Consider the following 26,749-nt stretch of genomic DNA (forward strand, 5'->3'; position numbering starts at 1 on the left):
ACCCCGTCGTATAATGCACTGAATTTTAAAAATATTACCATATACAATCTTAAAATCTTTGATTGTGTGCATATGAGGGTGTACCGAAAAGTAACCGGAAACGTGCTCTGTGGAACAAGCCCATTGTAGTTCAGGCTTCCGGTGCTAGAAGCCACTTGATGCAACCTTCAGTCATCAGTTCTACCGACCGGCGCCGTCGAGTGGAGTCGTACTGCCACGTGGTTTGTCTTTGCTTTGCAGTGCTTCTCCCCTGTTCGTCGAATTTGGCGATGGCTGAAACGAAGGAACAGCGGGCTTCTATGAAATTCTGTTTTCTGCTTGGGAAAACAGCAGCCGAAACAGTTGTCATGCTCTAAACAGCTTACAAGGACGCTGCCATGAGCAAAATACAAGTTTACGAGTGGTCTTCACGCTTTAGAAATGGAGTGTCTACGCGTTCACTCCTACTGTTCGCAAAATCTCCTGTAAATTATACACTACTGTAATTCATTCATGAAGTAAAGCATCCCATTCGTGATCATCACTTCTTGTGAGTAGTCATGTCTTTTCAGAGATACCTAGGTATATAAAAGTACATAAGTGTAGGTACGTGGCCCTGTTTCTAGGGCGTTCGGCTCTTGATCATAATGTCATAGGTTCAATTCCTGGATCGGGTGGCTCGTAGTATCCTTGACCAAGGTGCTGCATTTCACGTTTCCCCAGTCCTTTCAGCTAAAATGCATACCAGCCGGATGCTGATATAGCTCCCTCTCTCTTTCTCTCCCTCTCTCTTTCTCTCCCTCTCTCTTTCTCTCCCTCTCTCTTTCTCTCCCTCTCTATTTCTCTCCCTCTCTCTTTCTCTACCTCTCTCTTTCTCTCCCTCTCTCAATCCTCCTTCTCTCTCAATCCTCCCTCTCTCTCCAGCTGATACTCTCTGGATGTTTTGCTGGGTCAATGTTGGGGACGGCGAGAGAGTATCAATGTCTGATCACAGGGCTACATTGCTTAACCTGTCCAATCCGTTATTACAACGGCAAGGCGTAATTGGAAAGGCTGAGTACTAAGGAGAGGCTCCTCGAGGTGGAAAGTCCTGTGCAATAGCTGGTCTATACTCAAATGAAATACAACTGTGTCTATCCTGTATTTTTGTAGTACGTAGGAATACATTATCTAGTGTCAGTCCTTGTTTAAGACGGCGGATTGTGGTTTGAGGAAAATTTGACTGCTGTTTTCAGGAAGTCGACCGACTACGTAGAGACATAATATGTTGTTGTGTTCGCAATCAGTGTTCAGGCTGCAAGTGTTGAAATAGAAATAGAATTATAAATTACGATGAAGTCTGTCCTTTGCTGATGAGGTATATTAATGGCAAAACATGTATGGAATTGTTCCCCGTACAAGTCGAAATGCATTATGACATTATTCATTGCATTAATGCTCTATTTTCCGCACTGCACGAGTATTTTGAATAAGAATTTTGATGCGCACTGCGTTTATGACGCTAGCATTAACTGAAAAAACAAGAAAGAAAACAAAAATAGATAAATTAAACAAAAATATATTTCTAAACTAAAGAAAGAAAAAAAGGAAACAACTACACAAACATCTACATGAATTAAAGTACAACGCAAAATATAACCAGAGAGAGAACATGTTAGATTTGTTCTTCATAGTGACTGGGAACGATCCACGATCCATTTATGGGTACCATTCTACAACTAAGGCTCTAAATTTCAAAACTTTGCAATGAGACGAAATGAAGAGATGATCTTTGAGACTGAATGAAAGAGTTCAGACGGCAGAAAGAAAATGAGAAAAAATGTGTAACTCGGTCATCAATAGCAAAAAATTGATTACTAAACCTGTCCTAGTAGACAGTAAAATTCTTGTTGTTTAACCATTAATCAGCTCTAATTGAGCACATCGAGGGTCAAAACAATTTCGACCATGACCGAACCATCTTTGTTTTTTTCCTTCAGGTACATTTTATTTAGGACCTCTAGTATCCGATAAATCCTTCCTTTTTACTGATAAAAGCGTATGCTCTGATAGATATTTGGATGCTATCTTTTGCAGGTTGAGACGTAGAGGCTATGTACGTTCTTTGTAGAGATAAAACTACAACTTAAAATTTTTTTTGGTGAGGGGGCGATAAGTAAAAACACAACTAATATTCGGGTGAGTAAGCATTTTGTTAACTATCTCTCTTCCTCTTCCCGCTTTCTCTGTCTCACTCCCTCTTTTTTTTTCAGATTCATATTTTATGATGAATGTAAACGTTATGGTTGGACTGAGGTGGCAGTGTTTTGGAAACATAAGGTCCTTCTGTAAGTGTCGCTGGTACCTTAACATGAATAATAACTGAAGTGGTGACCCGGGGTGGGCGCTATCCAGCCGTTGTTTAGGCATGGACAGCAGAAAGTCATCCAGTTTTGTCTGATATGTTTTAGAGGGAATCTAGAATGGCATTTAACATGCACGCTGGGATTGTGTAGCAGCAGACGAGCGCAGGGAACTGATGTAGATAATTCATCAGTCTATAGTCAATTCCAGCTGTTTCATTCTGTATCAATGGGCAAATGAATTACCGAACGCGTGGATATAGATCATCGAGTAGCCTCTAACTGGTCGCTCGAGTTGTTAGAAATAACAACCAGTTTTTCCTAAAATCACACGCTATGATATTGAAGGACCCAAGCCAGCTTCAAAAGGACACATTGAATTGATTAATGTAGTACTAGATATACTATAATTGAAAAAAAAAAAATACATGAAGAAGAAACGTAAACGGATTGGTCAAGGCTGGACCATGTTTGATAACAGGTTAGCCCCATCAACGTAAACCTGGAGAGTTATACAACAACTACAACTACAGTCTTACAACAACCATCATCACCAACGCACCAGCAAAACTACAAACATTGTATTCATCACCAACATAACTACGAAGCTCTAACAGCCTTAACCACCACCTCACCACGATCACCATCAACACTACCTCCTTCACCACCATCACACCCTCACCAACACCACCACCTCCACATCCACCTCCACCTCACCACAGCCATCACCACTATACTACCACTTCACGACCTCAATGTATTCAGCAATGGTATGAGTGTTCTCAATCGATTAGTTATGACAGAATTGTTGTTGTTGTGACGATGCTGGTTCTTGTAGTGCTGGTATATAATGCTATGGTAGTGGTGGTTGTTGTTAGTGTTACTGTAGTGGTGGTAGTAATAATTGTTGTGACTGGGGCAGCTGGCAGTTGTTGTTGTAGGGGTTGTGAAATTGGTGGTTGTTGTTAATAATTGTTGTGGTGATGGTAGTAGTAAGAGTGGTTGCCATTGCTGGCGTTGTCATTATTTTTATTGTTGTTGTAGGGCTGTTGGTGGTAGTTGTGGCGGTAGTGGTGGTTTTATAATTGTTGTGGTGATGGTATTGGTGGTAGTTGTGGCGGTAGTGGTGGTTTTATAATTGTTGTGGTGATGGTATTGGTGGTTGTGATGGTAATTTCGGTTGCCGTTATGGCTGTAGAAGCTGTGGTGGTAGTCGTGTATGTTGAAGTTGTGATTGTAGTTATTGCTGTTGTTGTTGGTTTACTGCTGCTGTTGTTGTTGTTGTCGTTGCCACTGCCGCTGTTGTACTGGTGGTGTTGGCAGTGGAGAGTATAACAACAATAATAAAAGGATATGGCTCCCAAAATAGAAAGAAAAGAGACTGAATCAAACATCAAAAATCAATAACGCCATTTTTCGGTTGTCTAATATAAAAACAAAAAAAAAAAAACAGAACAAAAAAAATATATCTGATCTCAACCAGAAAATCCGAAATACATGCATTTACACACGCGCACAAACACACTGCACACGCATACTCACACACACACACGCATGCGTGTATACGTTTGTGTGTATATGTTTGTATACACGTGTCTCTGTATGTGTGTGTGTGTGTGTGTGTGTGTGTGTGTACGATATAATTAAGGAATAAAAAACCGCGACGCTAAACTTCAAGTGAGCGTATCAAATTTTCAGCCGAAATAAATATTTCACTCTATATTTGTATCGAGTACTTCTGCTAGGTTGATGCTCATTGTTTCAAATAATCATAATAAAAATAATAATGGTTTCAAATTTTGACACAAGGCCAGGAAATTCCGGGAATGGCTTAAGACTTTTACATTGACTCAGTGTCCAACTGGTACTTAATTTATCGACTCCAAAAGGATGAAAGGCAAAGTCAACCTCGGCGGAATTTGAACTCAGAACGTAAGTACCGACGAAATGTCGTCAAACATTTCACCCGGGGTGCTAAGGATTCTGCCAGCTCGTCCCTTTAATAATAATAATAATAGTAATCTTTTTTATTCAAGGCACAAGGCCTGAAATTTTTGGGGAGGTGGCGTTGGTGGTGGTGGTGGGGGGGGGGGGGGGGGCTAGTCGATTAGATCGACCTCAGTCCACAACTGGTACTTAATTTATCGACCCCGAAAAGATGAAAGGCAAAGTCGACCTCGGCGGAATTTGAACTCAGAACGTAAAGACGGACGAAATGACGCTACGCTTTTTGCCCGGCGTGCTAACGATTCTGCCAGCGCACAGCCTTACAATAATACTAACAATAATAATAATAATACTACTACTACTACTAATAATAATAATAATGATAATTTTTTCTACTCTAGGCACAAGGCCCGAAATTTTTGGGGAGGAGGCCAGTCGATTAAATCGTCCCAGTACGAAACTGGTACTTAATTTATCGACCTCGAAAGGATGAAGGACAAAGTCGACCTCGGCGGAATTTGAGCTCAGAATATAAAGACTCACGAAATGCTGTTAAGCTCTTTGCCAGGCGTGTTAACGATACTGCCAGCGCGCAGCTTTACAACAACAACAACAACAACAACAACAACAACAACAACAACAACAACAATAATAGTAATAATAAATATCCTGATGCAGTATCAGGGTACTCATGGCTTTTCATCTTAACTGATTGGAAGTGTTATTATGTACATTGTTCTGTGTTGGTATAAAAGATGGGCTACAGCAAATATTCTGCTCAATACCACAGATTTGCTTGTCAGTTGTTTGACCTTAATCACTTGAGCATGTCCCTAGGTGGCTGACGATATGAGCGTCTCTGATCATGAGCAGAAGTAGTGGGGGAGCATCATAATCATGTGTTGAGAGGAATTCTTTGGGGTTTGAATAATTCACCTTTGGAAACATGGGTGTTTTGCTCAACATTCTTCAATAAACCTTATTCAAGGACCTTTTGAGCGGGATGGGCTACCCGACCTGACGAAAATTCTAAGTAGACCCCCACATGCAAGGTCATGCGCTATTAATCTTGATATGAGATCACCATGTTGCGCACATATGGTTGTGATACATGTGCCTCGTGTACCCTCATCAGACGAGTAGCCATGATGGGTATACTGGGCTTCGTATATTTTACTCCAGTGTGACTTTGATGACATGCACTGCTCTCTTACTCAATAATAATAATAATAATAATAATAATAATAATAATAATAATAATAATAATAATAATTATTATTTCTACTCAAGGCACAAGGCCTTGAAAATTCTTAGGGAAGGGGCAAGTCGATTATATCAACCCCTGTGCATAGCTGGTATTTATTTCATCGACCCCGAAAGGATGAAAGGCGAAGTCGACCACGGCGGTATTTGAACTCAGAACGTAAAAATGGACGAAAGCATTTTGCCGGGTGTCAACGATTCTGCGAGTGCGCTGCCTTATGATGATGATGATGATGATGATGATGATAGTACTAATAATAATAATCTCCCATGTACATATACATCTATGTATATATTTTATATAAGCATACGCCTATATATATATTTATTCATACATACACACACACATACACACACACACACACACACACGCACACACATATATATATATATATATATAAATATATATATATATATATATATATATGTATATATATATATATATATATATATATATATATAAAGTGTAGTATATTGCCACTTAAGTGTGGCTGACCCCTAGGGGTGGATGTTACTGTTGCTTTTAGCCCCAGGAGGACATCTCCTCCAGCTGGCTTATCGACACACGACTGTGTCCTGTTTGCCAAGGGAGTTATCCCTCTCACCACGACCAGCAGCACGAACGTATCCGGATTTCAGGGTTATTTCCCTTCTTCGGCGTTCGACAGCTGATGACCTTGGTCATCAGCTGTCGAACGCCGAAGAAGGGAAATAACCCTGAAATCCGGATACGTTCGTGCTGCTGGTCGTGGTGAGAGGGATAACTCCCTTGGCAAACAGGACACAGTCGTGTGTCGATAAGCCAGCTGGAGGAGATGTCCTCCTGGGGCTAAAAGCAACAGTAACATCCACCCCTAGGGGTCAGCCACACTTAAGTGGCAATATACTACACTTTATCGTGCAGTTACTGTTAATACTTCATTTAGAGAATTAACATTGCTATATATATATATATATATGTATATGTGCATATATATAATATATACATATACATTATATGTATATATGTAAGGAGAGAGAGAGAGAGAGAGAAAGAGAAAGAGAGACTTGCATACATAAAAATTGCTAACACACACGCACACGCACACAAGCACATGCATATGCACATACGTATGTATTCATATATGGAAGTAGATAACCAAAAATAATAAAACATGAATAAAAACCAATAAAACTAAAATACATGCTTAAAAACTGCAACACTAACATCGAAATGAATCCATTTTTTTTCACCAAGAATCTCCCTTGCATTTGTTTTTCCTGTTGTTTTGCTATCCTATTTTCTTTCATTCTATATTTATATTTTTTATAGTTCAAACTCTGATAAAAGAAATAGTAACATTGCTACAAACATCTGAAGAAATTTCCAAAGGCTTAGCTCGCCATTCTTTATGGTTCCTGTGTATATATATATATATATATATATATATATATATATATATATATATATATATATAAGGTTGAGGAGGCTATTGGATCATACCATTCGAATGAAACTACACTTCAAGTACTGTTCTCTCTTTTTTCAGCACATCACACTCTTTACCACTTCATACTAAAAATATCCGCCTATGGATATAATAATAGATTACTTTATTTATTCTGTCTCCGATGAAGGGAAGTACTGGATTTTCCCAGAAACAGCTGTAAGACTCTATCCAAAAAATTCTTCAACCTTACCTTTGCTCTCTTTATCTTTTTGTTTTTATATATTTACACACACACACACACACACACACACACACACACACACACACATATACAATTAAACCTTGGGAGAGGCATTATGCCGGTAATAAACACACGCACTGGTTCAGTCCTTTATTAATTCAGTGCGTGTGTTTATTACCGGCATAATGCCTCTCCCAAGGTTTAATTGTATTTCTTTCAACACACATATCCACATCAAGAATCTTGCACACGAAATACACATACGAAATATATATATATATATATATATATATATATATATATATATATATATATATATATATATATACACACACAAGAGAGAAGGAAAGACTGAAAGACATCGAGAGAGGACGAGGCAATAGCAGCAAGAAGACAAGATAAAAAGAAGAATATTAAAGGGATTCACTTTTTGTACGTACATATAAGCTTACGAACACACATATTTATTATACATATACGCATACGACACATGAGGTAGTTGCTTCATCTTCACAGATGATTGCCGTCTCTGATTTCTCGTTGTCAATGGCATTTCTGACTTCCGTCCATGACCTCTCAGATGACTATACGTTTCCGCTGCAGATCTGCATGGTGTGAAGAATAGGTGACAGACAAAAGTAATAACTCATTGTACGCTTCCAACTTGCTAGATCTAAACACGTCGCCACTTTTCCATCACTGCAGCATTTTCAGTTGATAGACTAACACACGGGGTCACCATAAAACATCTGTACGAATTAGAGATAAATGCATGTACAATACGAGTACCACTCTCTGGGTTCTTGTGATCAGTACCAAGTGACAGATCGAAGTGTGACGACCAATAATCACGTGAAACCGTAGATTTTATATCTGAGTGTTCCTCTCCTAGAAGGATGATGTGACAACACCTAGAGGTCCCTCCCACCCCGGTGGTTTGCTGCGCGCCCTGAAACCAACCAAAGTTATTTCTACATTCTCGTGCTCAGATGAATTGTCATCACATGCTTGTTAACTCATAGCTGGGAATCTGAGAGGTGCTACTACTGCGGGTAAAAGTAGACCCTGGTTAAGAGGTGATTTCACGATCCTCAAAATTTTGGAACTCCAAAACCAGAGTCCCACTACCGGATGCAGTTTAAAGTTATATTCAGGATATACATACATATATATATTTTACTTGTTTCATATCTTAGACTGCAGCCATGCAGTCTAAGAATAAATCGAAACCAGTACTTACTTTTTTAAAGCCTGGTACTTACTCTGTCGAGCTCTGTTTGCCGAACTGCTATATTACGGGGATATAAACAAACCAACACCGCTTATCAAGTGGTGGTTGGGCACACACACACACACACACACACACACACACACACACACACACACACACACACACACACAAGCACACACACAAGCACACACACGCACGATAGCTTCTTTTCAGTTTCTGTCTTCCAGATCCATTCACGAGGCCTTGGTCGGCCCAAGGCTATGGTAAAAGACACTTGCGTGAGGTCTCACACACTGTAGCTAAACCCGGAATCATGTGGTTGGGAAGTAATCTTCTTACCACACAGCTACGCCTGCGCACACACACACACACACACACACACACACACACACACACAGAGTTATATAAATCTTTACCCTACCCTAATCTCTCTCTCTAAATTTTACTTTCTTTTCTCTTCTTTTCTAATTGTTATTTTACTTTTTAGCCATACTTCTCCAATATCTATCCCTGTCTCTTTTTTTTTGTCGATCTTCTGTTTGGTCTCCTCAGCCCTCTTTAATTCTCATCAGCATTTTTCTTTTGCTTAATTTTATTTTTTAAAACAATGCTTTTATTTATCGTTCCATTAATCTTGCTTCCTATTTAAAATTCTTAATTACTTTGTGTATTATGTTTGTTTATTTCATTTTCCCCCCTCGTTTCCTTTATTTAATCTATTTCCAGACAAAATATTTTTTTGTAACATGTATCTTGTAAACAGCGACGTTGATTTGTAGGTTTCCAACAGGCCAATCACCGATTCATTGTAGTTCAGATGGCGAGAGTGCCACGAGCTTATATTTATGTGTAATTGGGACAATATACAAGGTCTGATCAATAAGTATCCGGACTGTTGCCATAGTAACGAAGCTAAAGCATGCAGAGTAAAGCTGCTTGGCAAAGATTGAGCTTGAATTCTGGTGTGCATGCGTATTAGTTTTAACGTTCTAGCTCACTTCCGTTTCATTTGCACAAGATCTTGATTGTGTTGAGAACGATGAAAACTCTTTGAAAACTTTCGTAGGCCTCTGAGTAGGTATCGTTAAGCTTTTGGCAAAATTTGATGCAGATTCTCAGTTCGGTTTTCACTACGTATTGTTTAGGTGGACTCATCAATTATTGCTTTCTCAGCAATATTATATATTCTCTCAGCTATTTTGGATATATAATGCGAAATCAAAGTCCTCCCCTTCATTCTTCTTTTGTTTTGCTTCGCTAGTAGCGTTCACTTTCTCTTTCGCTCGGTAGTCGCCAGTAGCACAGTTCTTACAAAATATCTTGTCTTCGTACGCAACTCTAGCTCGTCTTATAAAGGACGCGCTTAACTGAACGAAAAAAAAATCAATTTACCGTATTTCTTTTTCTATCATTACCACGTGACTCGTATATTATCTTCACCTCTATGACATTTTCTTCTCCCACAACGTGCGACATTAAAAGAGAATTTTAAAATCGAGAATAAATGTATATTGCTATTTTTACAACACTGAAAATTACTTATTTGATTTTACAACTACGAACATATGCATGAGCATCTTCTACAAAACATTTATGCACAGTTTACCTATACTAATGTTGTTTGAAGCTTGTTAGTTTTTCGTGTATGTATTCTTGTTTCAATTGAAACCTGTACTTCTGAAAATTTGGAAGAACACGCACTACAACCACTTTGTATTATATTGACACTAAACCGGAAAAAGTTTACGCTGAAAATAAGAAAGAACTATTAAAAAATACATATACGATGTCATATCATTACTATTATGAATAAATCCATATACGTGTTTATCTAGTCTTGATGTAAACTTAGGTTTCTACGAGGTACTTTTTGCTAGCTTGCAAAGCAAGTCGAATCAACTAGTTTTATCACAAGTATGTATCTAGGAACATATTTGCCTACATTTTAATAAGCAGTGTTGCCATTTTGTTAAAGAAGGATTAGCAGAAATCCAGAATGAACGCGTCAGAATGTTACCGGACTACTTATTAAAATGTCTTCCTTGTACAGCCTCGCCACTAAATGCTTTACTCTCAAACGACCCTGTCAACACTTAACTTTAAATATGAACCTTAGGGTAGCAATATCTCAACGCTCTAAGTAGCAGTAGCACTGTAAATTTAATATGTATATTGTCGGTTTGCAGCGCTGAATTTGGCATCAGTTTAGGTACTGCTTGAAGAGGAAAGTACAGTTCTCCGTGAAACTCCCCTTAAATACACTATATGAAGAATATGGCTTCAGTGTGAGATTTAAACATTCTCAAATGGATTATAGAATCACAGGACTATTAAAACATAGCTCAATACCGTTCATATGCATAGTACCTATTTGTAGCTAGGTGCAGAGAACCGGTGATAACTGAATATCTTGTTCTGGGCACAGCATAAACTTACTTGCTGGAATGCGAATCATAAAACCAATTCTTCAGCCACCAACCATGTCCATATCTCCAACTCTCACAGCTCTCGAGCTATCTGCACACAACCTCTCGATTTGTTTGAAATAGCAGTGAATGTCTCTCAGATCATACACTACAGTTTAAATCAAGGAACGACATAATGGATAATGTAATAAAACAGACACACGTGTACACATACATACACGTGTGTGTGCGAGCGTGAGTGCGTGCGCATGTGCATGAGAGAGTGTGAGAGACTATGCGTGTATACATACGTATTTATATATTGGTATATATATATATATATATATATATATATATATATATATATGAATGTATATATGTATCAATAAGTGTGTATATATATATATATATATATAGCCATCTATCTATCAATCTATCTATCTATCTATCTATCTATCTATCTATCTTTCTATCTATCTATATATGTATGTATGTGTGTGTATACGCACACACACATACACACAATACACACACGCACGCACGCACACACACACACACACACACACACAACGTGATTGCCACAGTTGAAGCGCTCTGGGGTTGAACAATAGCAACAGCAAAAACACAACAACGAAGATCTTGTCCTGTGATTTTTTGTTTCCTTACCTCATTATGTTGTCGTTTGTTATCTTTATTTACAGGTCGTTGTGTTCTGTCTTCTTTACTGATATGTATTCTAATTTGATGAGCATGTCACATCTATCAGACTGCAAATCAATGTTCGTTTGTCTTGGATGAAAATGTTATTTAGTTGGCTCTTATCTCCCTGTCTCTGCGTATAAGCCTATTCAAAAGTACTATTTATTTTTTTACAACTACCCTCACGGTTATGCAAATATCATTTTCCCTTCACTTATTTGCATATATATTATATTCCAGTGGAGATAACTAGCAACTTTCTTTCCTATCTATGGAGATACGCAGACCTGGTTAAAGGTTTCGACCTCCTGGCCAAGATGTATAAGACTCTGGTTTGAAGACATCAAATTAGAATTATCTCCAGCAATAAAAAGGCGCTATGTTATAATCCCTATTCCTAGTGTAACATTAAGCTGGAACCCCGCCCCCTAAGCTGCCCACAAATATAATATAACTCGGTGAGTGCAAGTGTGCCTCGATATGGTTACTCAAGTTGCCAGAAACAACAGCCAAATCACTACCCAAATCACGAGATACTATCTTAGTAAAGGAAACACAAGTTAGTACAGTTGTAAAAACTAACATTTTCTTTTTCCAAGCTGAGATTCGAAACCAAATCTAAGGATTCTCGCTCGTTTGATCCACCACTAGCCAAACAGGAGCGAAAGAAATTTCTTTGTCCTGTCAAAAAGTGATGGATGGATTTCTCTTCGATCTACGACCTGAGCTGTGTCATTTAAGGTTTAAGTGGACAGGAGGCGACCTACATAGGTAGAAATTACTCCTGTGGTATGTCTGTTCTTCTAACTGTCACGACCATTATAAATACAGTCAAAAATCCGTCAAGGGACTGCAGATAGCCATCACCAAGCGAACTGTCAAGAGACAAGCAGACAGCCAGCAAGTAACTTGCGCCAGTCAAGCAGCCAACAGAGAACCACATATTCAGCATGAACGACCCAACACAGTAGCAGTCGCAGAATATAAACAGACACCACCGAATGACCAACGCCCACACAGACACAAAACATGCCCGGTTCTACCTCATCACATCGACACAGTATTTTCCCTGATTATTTTCTTCTTCGCCAACTCGAAAGAAGATGGTAATGTCATGTATTGAATTTTCTGATGCATACAATACGTAAATGCCAGTGTCGATTAAATAAATTATTTGAACCATAATCCGATGCTTCCCCATTGTTTCACTTTGTCGTCCACACGCCTATTTCATCTGCTACCTCAACGACATCTTTTGCTACATCTTTCCCACTACACGGGCTTGGATATACTATTCCTGAAAGTAAAACGAAATTAGTATGGCTGCAATACTTTCTGTCATGAATTCGCTTCTGTAAGCACACAATACTAGGTTAAATCTTATTGTGTAGCATCTTGAGTAAGTGCCTTCTGCCATAGTTTCGGGTTCACGGGTTGATCGATGCCTTTTATGTTGTATGTAGTAAACAGAAAGCGTGTGATATATAGAAATATAAAAGGAGCAAAAATGCTGGAGAATCAGTATACACCACGTGGCAAAATTATGAAGTGAAAATTTGTGTAAAACATATATAAAAAGGGGAAGAGAAATGCCTTCATTTTACATAGTTTTAATATCTTTTTATAAAAAAAGACATATATACATATTTTATGGGTGGTAAAAGTCTCATAAAATGTAGTGATATCCGAACGGTTTTCAATATTTGAATTAGCTTTTCAAAGAACAAAGCTAATTTAAATAGCGAAAACCGGTTGGATATCATTACATTTCATGAGACTTTTACCACCCATAAAATATGTATATATATATTTTTATAAAAGGATAATAAAACTACGTGAAATGAATGCAATAAACTAGTGATTGGTGAATTGAAAACCTTTGGTCTTCGATGCCATAGTTCGCTAAATACGTGATACAAAGGTGAATTTGAACTCAATTCGGTTGAGCTGGTAGTATACACAGTTTAAACATGGACTTCAGAGACAGCAGCTGAGGAACCACTACTATCTTAACAACTATGAGCAAAAGAATGTTATTACGCGATCGCTCGTCGTCCTAAACTTCCTTCAAATAACATTCTACTACAGTGACTCTCAAACGGTGTGCTGTAGATTTTAGAAAGATTAATTTAAGGCTTTAAAAAATACGTACTAATGCTTAGACCTCTTGAAATTATGTTTATTTTAAATTTTGTTTAACGCAATTATGGTTAATAACTGTCCTGGGCAAGACAAGAGACTGCACCCAGTTGTGAGGTTCCAGTTCTTGAGCTTGGGACTTTGGGGAAGTATGGGGTACCTTTTAGCCGCCAGCAATCCTAGGTCCACTGTAGTTCAGGATGATAATATCTGCCGTTGTTCGTAATTATGGACCAAATAGCAGAAAATTGTTCTGTGGCTAAGGTACAGAGGACACGGAGAGAAGATGACTCTTAGACATGTCACGTAGGTGCACACGCCCTAATGTTATGTGAACCAGCCCCACTGCCTAAGAATTTAGATATTTCATAGTTCTCTAACCATTAAACTTCTCTCGATTTTCAAAATAACCGTGGAATATCTAAGCGTATTGATAGTCCATTATTGACATAACTGTTTGATCACCGAACTAGATGCAATAAGTTTTCATATTTACCAGTCTAAACTGAAAATCCCGCTGGAGTTGACTCGTCTTCGGGTTAGCATAGAACATAGAAGTAGCAGACAAGCAGATACCGAGAGGAGTTTCATCGACTATACTATTCTGAATGCTTTATAAACTTATGCCAATATGAGAGAGTAGTATTCATATCAAGTTAAAGAAACGTTATGTGTAGTCGGTTGGTGGAACCGTCAAAGCGTCGGACAAATACCTTTCAGTAACTGTACCGGCTCTTTGGGTACTGAATTCAAATCTCGCTGAGACCAGATTTGCTATTCATCCTTCTGGAGTTAGTATAAAACACCAATTAGTATAATACCAGTTAGTATAAAATACCTACGCCTTCCTCACTTACCCAGAATCAACTATGCTACTTTGAGAGGGAGGCCGTGGGAAACCGTTTACAGAACCTGGTTCCGCTACGAAATAAGGATAGTTGAAATACCATTATTATTATTATTTACAGAATTGTAAAAATGGCGCCATATAAAAAACATTCGCACCGAAATATATATATATATATATATGCACATACATATGCATATGCACGTACATACGCATATACATATGGGAGTATTTGTATGTGGATGCAAATAGGAATGAGTTTGTGTATGTATAAATATATGTATGCAAAGTTGGTGAAAAACGAGAATATTTCCGTAATCATATCTCTGTGTTGGGTGTAAGTGCAACATGAGTATAAACGAATCCGCCAATACATTTTAGAATCGTCTGTGGTGAGCTGAATGGAGTTTATTAGGATCGTTGACGGAGAATAAGAAAACGTGGCTTTGAACACAACTTGAATGATGTCTAATAGAAAATGAAAACTTTAAGATGTAATGTTGTTGTCGGCTTTTTTCTGTATCCACTATGATCGTATAATAACACAGAAATGTGGTAGTATTATCGTGAAGAGGAAAGGATAATAATGTATGATTATAACGATAGCTGTCCTAGATGACAGTAAAGAAAATACAATAAGTAGAGGGGAGCAAAATTACCAAAGAAACAAAAAAAATTTACTTCAGAAAAAAGAAAAGAACGAAAGATCTGGTCATTGGAAGAAACGGAAAAATAGGTTTCATAAAAAAATGATTTAGGCATAAATTTCAAAGTGTTTAGTAAAAGGTAAGAGTTGTGCTCTAAAAAAGAAATAAAGAAACTATCGTTGGAATACTTCCAAAAGGCTTTCTCGTCTTTCATTTCCTTTGTTTCTTTTTACTTATCATTTTTACATTTTTTTTTTTAATTTTTTTAATTTTTTTTTTTACATTTTTTTTTTCATTTCTCTTGAAACTATCAGAATATTTAGAATAACCGTCTGGTGACCTCGAGACCGTAATTTGTTGGCTGTGATCAGCTTTATCATTTTTTTCTAATGAAAAGCTTATGGCGATCACTGTGCAATGACTAAAGATATATATATATACATCTTCATATACATATATATATATATATGCATCTATATATATTTATATATAATATATATACATATATATATATATATTTATAACATATATATACTATATATATTATATATGATACATATATATATATGAATATATACATGCACAAAGATGTATGTACATATATATTTATATATATTTATATGTGCATATAACTATAACTATCAAGATAAATAGCGCATGATCTTGCAAGCGGGGGCGCAGTTAGAATTTTCTTCAGGTTAACTAGCCCATTCTGCTCAAAAGGTCCCTGAATAAGGTTTGCTTAAGGATAATGAACAAAATACACATGTTTTCAGGGGTGAATTATTCAAACGCCAAAATGCCCTTCGCAACTTATAGCTATGATGCACCCCCATAATTCCTGTTCGTGATCAGAGATGCACATATCGTCAGCCACTGAGAGACATGCTTAACTGGTCAAGTTCAGGCAACTAACAAGCAAAAGGTTTGTGTATTTTGTTGATAGTTTGTAGATTATCAACAAAAGTCGACCTCGGTGGAATTTGAACTCAGAACATAAAGAGGTGAATAGAATACTAAAAAGAAACTGGACAGGATTTCAATGAAATCCCGAATGGTACTCGCCTGTCCGTAGTAGTGAAGGGAAGAAAGCTAAAATGTCAAATATGTGGAGATGTTTCCACCCAGAGACTTTCTGCTCCCATCAAGTCGCATGAGAAAGAAAGTCCCACTTTTACCAACGCCACAAATACAACATCAACTGCCTAACAGCAGGCAAACAGGCCGTCAATGGTAACAGTAGCAGAAACAGCCACAGAGACTGCAACAACAACAATAACAATAGAGGCTCCAAACACTAGAGTGACAACAGCAGCAACAACATCCAAATCAGGAACACCAACAACGTTAACGCACCCAACTCTCACAAAGAACTCCGACACCAACAACAAGAAGAACATCAATAATAGAATATCCCAGCACTAATATAACACAACAGGACATATCCTACCCTTTCAAATTTCTCAGATATATTGTAGTGAAAATAATCAGAAAGAAAAGTGGAAAGAAAAGCTGTCCCTATAAATAGAGAAAATAAAATAAAATAAAAACTAAATTTATTTACACCAAAAACTAGCAGGAGAAATCTAAAAGCAACAAGCTCTACAGTAGCCTCATGACCAACTTTACTACGACCATCTCTACCCTCACCAGAGACACTACCATCACTGCCAACGTCACAAATACTGCTACAAAAACAAACGTAACCACATCACACTTACACCAACACCCAGAGCAGCACCCGCAAACTGAACAAAACATACATCAACTACATGGCCGTAACACAATCAATAGAGAGTTAATAGAATATATGCATCAACATACAAGCATTACGAACAATGACTACGTGACACTAACACATAAAATGCCAACTCATAAACTAATTCTCAAAACAGATCAAAAACATACAACACCGAATACAAATTTCCCGAGAGAATAGGATACATCCGAAGAACTCTGTTGTTGGTAGATGTGATATAGATCTATAACTGTGAGGGTTTATGAAGTCATTTCGTTGAGATTAAAGTGCTTTTACCCTCAAGCATTCAGTCAGGTTTTGATTTTCGTCTACGTAGCATTTCGTTAATGCGGCTGCTATGTCTTCATGGGTATTCGTGAAATGTTTCAGTCAGAAGTTAGGGATCGTGTCTGTTCCCTTTCTTCCCGGTTACTAGTAGTTCTCAGTGCGTCAGTGACTTCCGCATTGGTGATTGTGGGCTGTGGTGCTATTGTGTTTTTCCTTCCTTTTATCCCTTTTGCTGGTATTCTGGTCATTTTTGCTCCGTATTCCCTCCCAGTCAATCTGAATTTCTGATGTTGTCTTCTATTATGTTTTTGTTCTTGATATTTCTGTAAAATCTTTCTATGAACCCTTTCTTTCCTTTGAAGAAGCATTCAAACATTTCATAGTGTCATAAGCGGCATGTTTTTGCTGCTCTACACGTTTGTTTCTATTTTTTATGCTTTATTTCTTTTTGCCACTTGCTTTTTGGATCCCTCTTTATTATTATTATTATTATTATTATTATTATTATTATTATTATTATTATTATTATTATTATTATCATTATTATTATCATTATTATTATCATTATTATTATTATAAAGGCGGCGAGTTGGCACAATCGTTAGCACGCCGGACGAAATACTAAACGGTATTTCGCCCGTCGCTACATTCTGAGTTCAAATTCTACCAAGGTCGACCTTGCCTTTCATCCTTTCGGGGTCAATAAAATAAGTACCAGTGAAACACTGGGGTCAATGTAATCGACTATTCCTCCCGCAACCAATTTCAGGCCTTGTGCCTTTAGTAGAAAGGATTATTGCTATTATTATTATTGAACGAGAGAGCAATGCATGCCATCAATGTGACACTGGTGTACAAATTATTATTATTATTATTATTGTTTTACTTCTCAGAGTGCTCTATCTTTTTTGCTCTGGTAGATTATGTGAGAGCGGACAGCAGCCTGCTGTCAGAGGTCTCACAGAGTCTCTTTCCGGACATTACAAGCATCCGTGCGGACTTTTATGCTAGCTCTTGTGGAGGGCTAATTGAGCCTGCGGCCAAAACTAAAGAAACCTAAATAGTATCACTATAGTACGTCTATAATGACTATATGTCCCGGTGGTGTTTGATCAGAGGTTAAGGACGCATGAGAACTAATTCTGTAATAAAGGGATCCTAGACGGACTTTTATTATTATTATTATTATTATTATTATTATTATTATTTTATGTTTGACTTTTGTTTTGCATTTGTACAAGTTGGATCCAAGTCTCACCCAGAGACCTCAAGAGACAACAAGTTAGAAGTTCATGTAGGTGTTATGCCTAGGGTACCATATATTTGGATTTGTACAGTTTTGTTCAAGTGAATGTTTAAGAAACCATAAGAAAATTATGTTTGCTTTAAAATTTGAGATCACATAGACAGTATTTTACGTAGGATATGGGCAGTTCCCATGAGCACTATCTTTTGGACTTCAGCCATTTTGGGGTTTCCTGGTATCTGAGCTAGGTAGTAATCAGCCCGTTTCGCTGTCATTCCCAGGGCACCTATGACAATAGGTATTGTTTTCGTCTTCAGATTCCACATTTTGCTAATTTCTATTTCAAGATCTTTATATTTGCTCAGTTTTTGGTAGGTCTTGACAGATACGTTTATATCAATTGGGACAGTCATATCAATGAGGAGGCATGATTTTTGTCTGAAGTCTTTCAGTATGATGTCTGGCCTATTTGCGTCTATCTTTCTGTCAGTTTGAATGGTGAAGTTCCAGAGGAGTGCAATGTGATCATTTTCAAGTACTGGGGGTGGTTTGTGTTCCCACCAGTTTTTATCATGGGGCAAGTCCAGGTTTTTGCATATTACCCAGTGAATATATTGTGCAGCTCTATCATGCCTGTTGAGATACTCTGTAGGCGCAAGCAGACTGCACATGGAGACAACATGATCGATGGTCTCATTTTGTTGTTGGCATATACGACATAATGGGGAGCTGCCGTTCTTTAATATGTTGGCCTGGTAGTTCTTTGTAGGTAGGCATTGATCTTGGGCTGCTATGATAAACCCCTCTGTTTCTGATTTCAATCCAGAGGCCATTAACCATTGGTGGGTAAGGGCTTTGTCAATATCTGCATTATTCGCTCTCTTTGGGTATTTGCCATTGAGAGGTTTTCCATGCCATTTTTCAGTCATAATAGCTAAGGCAGCAATTTTAGCACGGGTTTTCAAGCGCTTAGCTTTTTCTGTAGGTGTTTCTAGTTCGTCTAATTCTTGAATTTGTTGCAATTGGAATTCACTTAGATATTCCTTTGCCTGTTTTGTTACTGAGTAAGATGCTTTCTTGCTTTCATATTTTAAGACAAGTTTTAGCATCCAGTCCTCAGAGTTTTTCATATAGGTGTCTAGGCCAATTGTGGCTACCTTCATTGATAATGCCAGCTGTAGTAGTCCTCGACCTCCCTCTTTTCTTGGCAGATAAAGACGTTCTATATCTGCCTTAGGGTGGTGCATTCTATGCATTGTCAACAGTTTTCGTATTTTTCTGTCAACATTACATATTTCAGTAATTGACCAGTTAACGATGTTGAAACTGTAAGTCACGACTGGTATGGCTAGAGCATTGATCGCTTCGATCCTGTTTCTCGCGTTCAGCTCTGTCTTCAGTATTGCTCTCACCCTGCGATAACATTCTCTTCTGATCCTTTCCCTCATCACTGAGTGCTTGATATTGTCCCCTTCAATTACCCCTAGGTATTTGTAGCTCTCCGCTGGTTCTAACTCTTTTATGACATTTTGCTGGTCAAGGTTCACATTAGATGTATTTGTCATTTTTCTTTTGATAAAGATAGCTTTTGCACATTTATCAAGGCCAAATTGCATCCTGATGTCATCACTGAATTGTTTAACAATCGCTAGTAGGCCTTTGAGTTGTTGGTCATTTTTTGCAAAGAGCTTTAAATCATCCATGTAAATGAGATGATTTATATTTTTATCAAATATTTTATAACCATACTGTGCATCATTGAGCAATTTTGAGAGCGGTATTAGGGCTAGACAGAAGAGGAGTGGTGATAGTGAGTCACCCTGGAAAATGCCACATGAAATTCTTACATCTCCAGCATTTAGAGATTCATTGTCATTGTTCAACATCAGTGTGGTTCTCCATGATCTCATACTTACAGATAAAAAGTTTCGCAGAGTAGGAGCTATTTTATACATTTCCAGACATTTCCTAATCCAGCTATGTGGTAGGCTATCAAAGGCCTTTTTATAATCTATCCAGGCTATTGACAAGTTTTTGTGTCGCTTGTGACAATCTTCTAAGATCATCTTATTGATGAGTAGCTGATCTTTACAACCATAAGATCCACGTTTACATCCCTTTTGCTCATTAGGGAATATGCTACTTTCTATTAAAAAACTATAGGTGTACTCGGTTAGGACAGATGTTAGCGTCTTATACATTGTTGTTAAGCAGGTTATGGGGCGATAATTTTTTGGTTCGTTTGTTTCCTCATTTTTTGGAAGCAGGAATGTTAAACCATTAACTAGCCAAGAGGGCATCAAACTAGGATTTTGCAAAACATCGTTGTAAAGTTTTGTTAGCAGTTCATGGCTTTCTGGGAAGGCATTCAACCAGAAGTTAGGAATTTTATCCTTTCCTGGAGACTTCCATTTGCTTGACCTCCTGAGAGCAGATCTTATATCTTCTACCCTGACCCCCTCCCACTTTTGCTCCTCTAAGGAGTCTAGGTCTGTAGCTATTCTATCAATCCAAGGGGCCTTTTCATTGTGTGTTTTATCTTCTGCCCAGATTTTATTCCAAAATTCTTGCACTTCTTCTTTTGATGGGACAGACTTTATTGTTACTGGTGTTTTCCCTATCTTCCTGTAGAAATTTTTGGGGTTATTTTTGAACATGTTATTATCTCGGAAGAATTTAACACGCTTTTCATACCTTGCTATGCGGGCAGCTTTAGCACATACCTTTTGCTTGATGGTTTCTATGGTGGCATCAATGTCAACTATGGTTTTCATGTTATATTTTTTCTTTAGTTTTTGGGTCTTTGTAGGTTTGATACTCTTGTCAAATTTAAGGTTTTTCAAACATTCTATGTCAGATCTAAGCAGCTTAATTTGGTGTTGAATGCGTTCTTGCCAAGAAGGCTTTTTGTGGGAGTGTTGTCTTTTTCTAATCTTTTCACCACATAGAATCGTTGAGATTCTTGCGGATGCATAGTACAGGTGGTTGAGATCTGTAATATCAACATCATTAGCTGAAATTATATCCTTAAGTGCAAGGCGGATTTTACCAATTATTTTCAGGTTTTGGTTAGAATTGCGAATTTTGGGGAGAGTGTCGCGTTCATTCATACTAGTTTCTTTAATTTTCAGCCATTCAATCATGATTTGATTTTTTAGATCATGTAGTTCTGTTGCGTCGATTTCTGTATGACTTCCTTCATCTATTTGATTTTCACCTGCCTTAGTGTTTATGGTTGGTTCAGAGAGTATTTTATTTTGCCTATCAGTTACCTTAACTCTTTCAATTATTACTGTATTTTCATCACCCTTGGGCTGGTTTATAATTATTTCCTCTGTAGTATCTTCTTTAGCTGCAGTTTCATTCTTTTTATCCTTTACTGCTTGCTTAATTTGGTCAATCTCTATTTCAGTTAGTAATTTTTTTTTTATAATGTTTCTTCTGACGTTGGCAAGTTTATTACTGTCTATGTAGGGTCTTACTGCAAGGTGTTTCTGTCTCCAGTTTAAGTAGGTTTGTACAGTATTAGATTTATCTGTAGGGAAATATATGGCACGGTAGAAGGCTCTAAGAACTTCTTTATTATCTTCCCTAGACCATTTTTCATTCTTTATCTTTTGGTTATTTGATGACGAGCATGGATGGCCATCTGTTGGAATATTCCGGTTGTGGGGTACTTCCAGCTCCTGTGTGTCGGGAAGATTTGAACCAGTAGCAGATTTCTCGTCTCGGATCTGGTTCATTATCCGAGTAAGTGGTCCTTTATAATCCGGTCTATGACCATTGCGGTTTATATTTTGTTTTATTAACAGTGAGGCATAACAAGCTTCGACGTTGACGCTAGGGGACGGATCTGTCTGTTTAGGGTAAGTTTTTTGAGACAACACCGTCTCCGAGCTTTCGTGACGTAGCTTCTTAAGGCTAGCAGATCTATTTCGAGTGAGTGGCCCTTTGTGATTCGGTCGATAACCACTCTGGTTTGTTATCTGCCTTGTTATCATTGAGGCATGACGAGCTTTGGCGTTGACATTCGGGGACGGATTTGTCTGTTTAGGGTCAGTTTTTTGAGACAACACCGTCACCGAGTTCTCAGCATGTAAACATTGCTCGTAGCGTAGTTTTTTAAGGCTAGCAGATCGGTATTCATCTGTATTTTTTTTGTTGATAGATTTATCTCCAGGCATAGTGTATTTTTGTGTGTGTGTGGCGTTTTAAACTTATGAATGGTTCACTGTCTGTATTTGTTCACAAAATGAAAATAAACAAAGAAGAAAGAAAAAAAGTTTTGGTTTTGCTTCGTTTGTGATATGTGTTTTCGTATCCGTAAGTGTGTCCTGTGATTTTTACGTAGTTCTGTAAACATTAAGATGCATGTGTAGTTCTATGGGTATCAAAACGTATATATCATTGTGTACACGTTCAAGTGTATGCGTAATTATTCAATATATGTACTTACTATTTTGTTCCATTTCTTTTTTTTTATATAGTTTGTAAACTTTCCGGTGTTGGTTTTGCGTGTGTGATCGCACGTGTTTCATTGAGACATCGTGCATAGGAGGTCCTGTGCTTTGTATTGCAGTGAAATTTCATTTTTTAAGAATAAAAATATTCTTAAAAAAATTATCTTCGTTAAAAGACCGCTTCCTTCAAATCTTCCACCGGTTCTTTTGGCTAATTCCATCGATGTTATTGGATTAGATATGTTTTTGTATAGGGAGCCCGGTGTAGCACATCCATGTTGTTATTCAGCCCGGTGCTATTCCTTATTATTATTATTATTATTATTATTATTATTATTATTATTATTATTATTATTATTATTATTATTATTATTATTATCATTATTATTATTATCATTATATAAATATATCACAATATTTCATAACTTTTCATGGCATAGTAGTATGTTCCGGGTAACAGGGCATATTGAAAAACTTAGTGTAGGTTCGAACATATGCAATTATATAACTTATTTCCTATGCATTCCATTTATATATATATATATATATATATATATATATATATAATGTATGTATATATGTATTTATATGTATATGTGTGTGTGTTTCTCTCTCTCTCTCTCTCTCTCTCTCTCTCTCTCTCTCTCTCTCTATATATATATATATATATATATATATATATATATATATATATATATATATATATATATATATATATATATATATATATATACATATATATATGAAAGGTATTGGTTTCTAGAAAACCCAGTGAGTGGCAGGTAACGCTAAGTGCTATGGACAGACCGTAGTTAAAATCTTGGTTCGATAGTGATTCGAGTGAGGAGTCTAATGTGGGTCTTGTATTAGCATGCATATATACATATATTTGACAAAATGAGATAACAAAGCCAACGTTGTGGGGAATTTTCAGGACATTCATATTGAAAGATATATATATATATATATAGTCTTACAGCTGATATTATAGATATTATGGATGATGTGAGATGGTTAAATAGAGGTAAATATTTGAGTTCGAAATAAGGAATTATTATGGAAAAGGAGGAGATAGGGAATATAGAGGGATATAAGAAAATGTAAGTCGATATTATATTACAGAATATTATATTTTATTTTATATTTTATTTCTACTTTCATTCTCTTATTTCCCTCTGTATTTCCTAGCTCCTCCATTTCCATAATAATTCCTTATTTCGATCTTAAATATTTACCTCTATTTAACCATCTCACATCGTCTCTGATGAAGGGATATCCCCAATATTCCAGAAACAGCTGTAAGACTATATCTGTATCTCTTTCCTTATAAATGTCCTGAAAACTCCTCACAGCCTTGGCTTTGTTATCTCATTTTGTCTTATATATATATATATATATATATATATATATATATATATATATATATATATATATATATACCGGAGTAAGCGCATAAATACGAAACAAGGTGGAAAAAATAGTACTCGATAACCAGAAGTAGAGTAATATGCTTTATTGAAAATCAGCAAAAATATCACAAAAACTGTTACTCAGAGTTTCACGTTCCCGTTCGTCGGATAGTTTTGTTTAGAATCTAAACAAAACTGTTCGACGGACGGGGACGTGAAACTCTGAGTAACGGCCTTTGTGATATTTTTGCTCTTTTCAATAAAGTATATATATATATGTACATGCTAGTAGTAAGAACTTATATCGATACACAATTGCAGATGTACAGAAATAGGAAATGATATTTTTTATTCTGGTTCATCATATGAATTATAACTGTGGAGTTCTCAGCAAAAATATTAACTATCAATTAGCGTACTTAATTTGGATCAGTTGTTTAGAACGCCTTAGACTACTGTAAGTGTTCCGAAAAATCATTTAATCGAGATGACAAATGCCTAAAAGGATGAAAATTCTATCATTAATTGATGAAATTCATCACCAAACAGGCGAATGGCACTACTGTATCACGTGATTTCAACGTATCGCGGATCATCAGTGTCGGCTGGCCCAGCTGAATGCCTGACAGAAAATCATTGAAACCGAGATAGAATAATACTGGCCAAACAGCTAGCATGTCGCAAAAAACCAGTGGGCTGTTTATCAATTAGCTATTAGCGACTGAAGGCTCTACATACAACGACATAAACACTGAAGCAGAAGAGCTACCCACCCTTCTAAATATAGAGGATTGCATGGACAGCCTCGCCACACGATCACACCCCTATATCATGCGTAAGGATCCTAAACCAAACTTACTTTCCAATCTTTAATACAGGCGGATTGAGCCCACTAAGAGCGAATCAGGCATACTGAGCAAGCGAATTCTCGATATTATCAACTCCGATAGTAAAAGGGCGAATGGTTTGTTCCAATGGGATTGCAACTCCGCAATAATCAATTGGTTCCGAGGCATTGAAAATAAAGCACCTTTAGATCCACTCAGTTTGACATTGGAGATTTCTACCTTTTAATATCAAAAGGCCTCCACCTGAAGGCTTTAGATTTTGGCTAGCAACTTATCTATTTTAGGAACCTTGTTGTTAGAATCATTATGAATACTAGAAAGTCAATATTGGTTCATGATGATTCCTGCTGGGTGCAAAATAAGACGACTCACTGTTCGACGTAGTTGCGACGGAACCGAGATCGCTGACCACGTCGAGTTATTTATCTTGGATACTCTAAGGAAGCATACTGACTTCACTTCGGCCCTGTATAGTAACGATGGTCTTGCAATATCAAGCCATATGAACGGTCAAGCCATGAACATTTTCAGGAAGGGTCTGATAAAGAAATTCATAGAATTCGATCTGTTTTTTTTAAAATTCCATCAGACGTAAAGTTTCAACAAGTCTCTCAACTTCATTTATGCCCTGCAAGTGGGCAATTTTCCGAATGGAAAATTATCTCCCAACCACCAAATAAAATAAATTAACGATTAAAACATGCTGATTTATTCCAAATTCAAATAAAACAAAGTAATATAAATTCAAACACGTTAAAGTCTGATTTCTCAGAATTGCCAGACAGCTGTAGCCATTTTTCTTTGGCTATTTTCTCACTCTGAATACAATTAGATAAGCCACTATCATCTGAATTGGACGCCTTTCTCCTCGTCATCGTCAACTACCCAGAGTTAATCATCTTGAGTGCTTTCTATGTTAGTAATTCCTGTTTTAATAATAATTTGGATGGTTAAAGCACTTTTTACCCAGGTCAGAACAAAGCCTATTCTAGTCTTGTTTCTCAAATTTCCACTTGGAATTTCCTCTTGTTTCTTCACATCAGCTTTGAATGGTTTGTTCAGTACCACATATATTGGTTGTTATACATCTGCTTCATCCATTTATTCTTTCACATAAAATCGAGCTGTCACTCTTGGGGAAACTTGCAAAGTTTTCAGCAATGTCTTCCGCTTGGAAATTTCCGTTACCAGCAACACAGCAAAACAGTAAAGTGCCTTTACATTGCTAGAGGTTCTAAATACACTGATTTTCTGCCAATATTTTCCAGAGTTCTATTGCCTGGCATGTCGAAATACATAGGTGTATCATCCATGTTTCCGATTTGCTTTAATATAAAGGTGTGAAATTTTGTTATCTCATCATCTCAATCTGATGGAAGCCTTTGAGACATTTTAGTCTTTTCATGTTATGCTAGAGGATTCTTCTTAAAAAACAACAACAACAACAAAAACGATAGCACCATCTAGAAAATTTAAAGGTCTCTTTTACACAGTATTTTAAATTTTTAACCAATTTCTTCTTTTATTTGTTCTTTCTACTCAGCTAAATCATTTTCTCAATCTGCGTAAAATCTTTCCGGCCCACTTGAA

This window comes from Octopus bimaculoides, chromosome 5, assembly GCF_046866305.1.
Source record: "Octopus bimaculoides isolate indiv1 chromosome 5, ASM4686630v1, whole genome shotgun sequence".
Classification (NCBI taxonomy): Eukaryota; Metazoa; Mollusca; class Cephalopoda; order Octopoda; family Octopodidae; genus Octopus; species Octopus bimaculoides.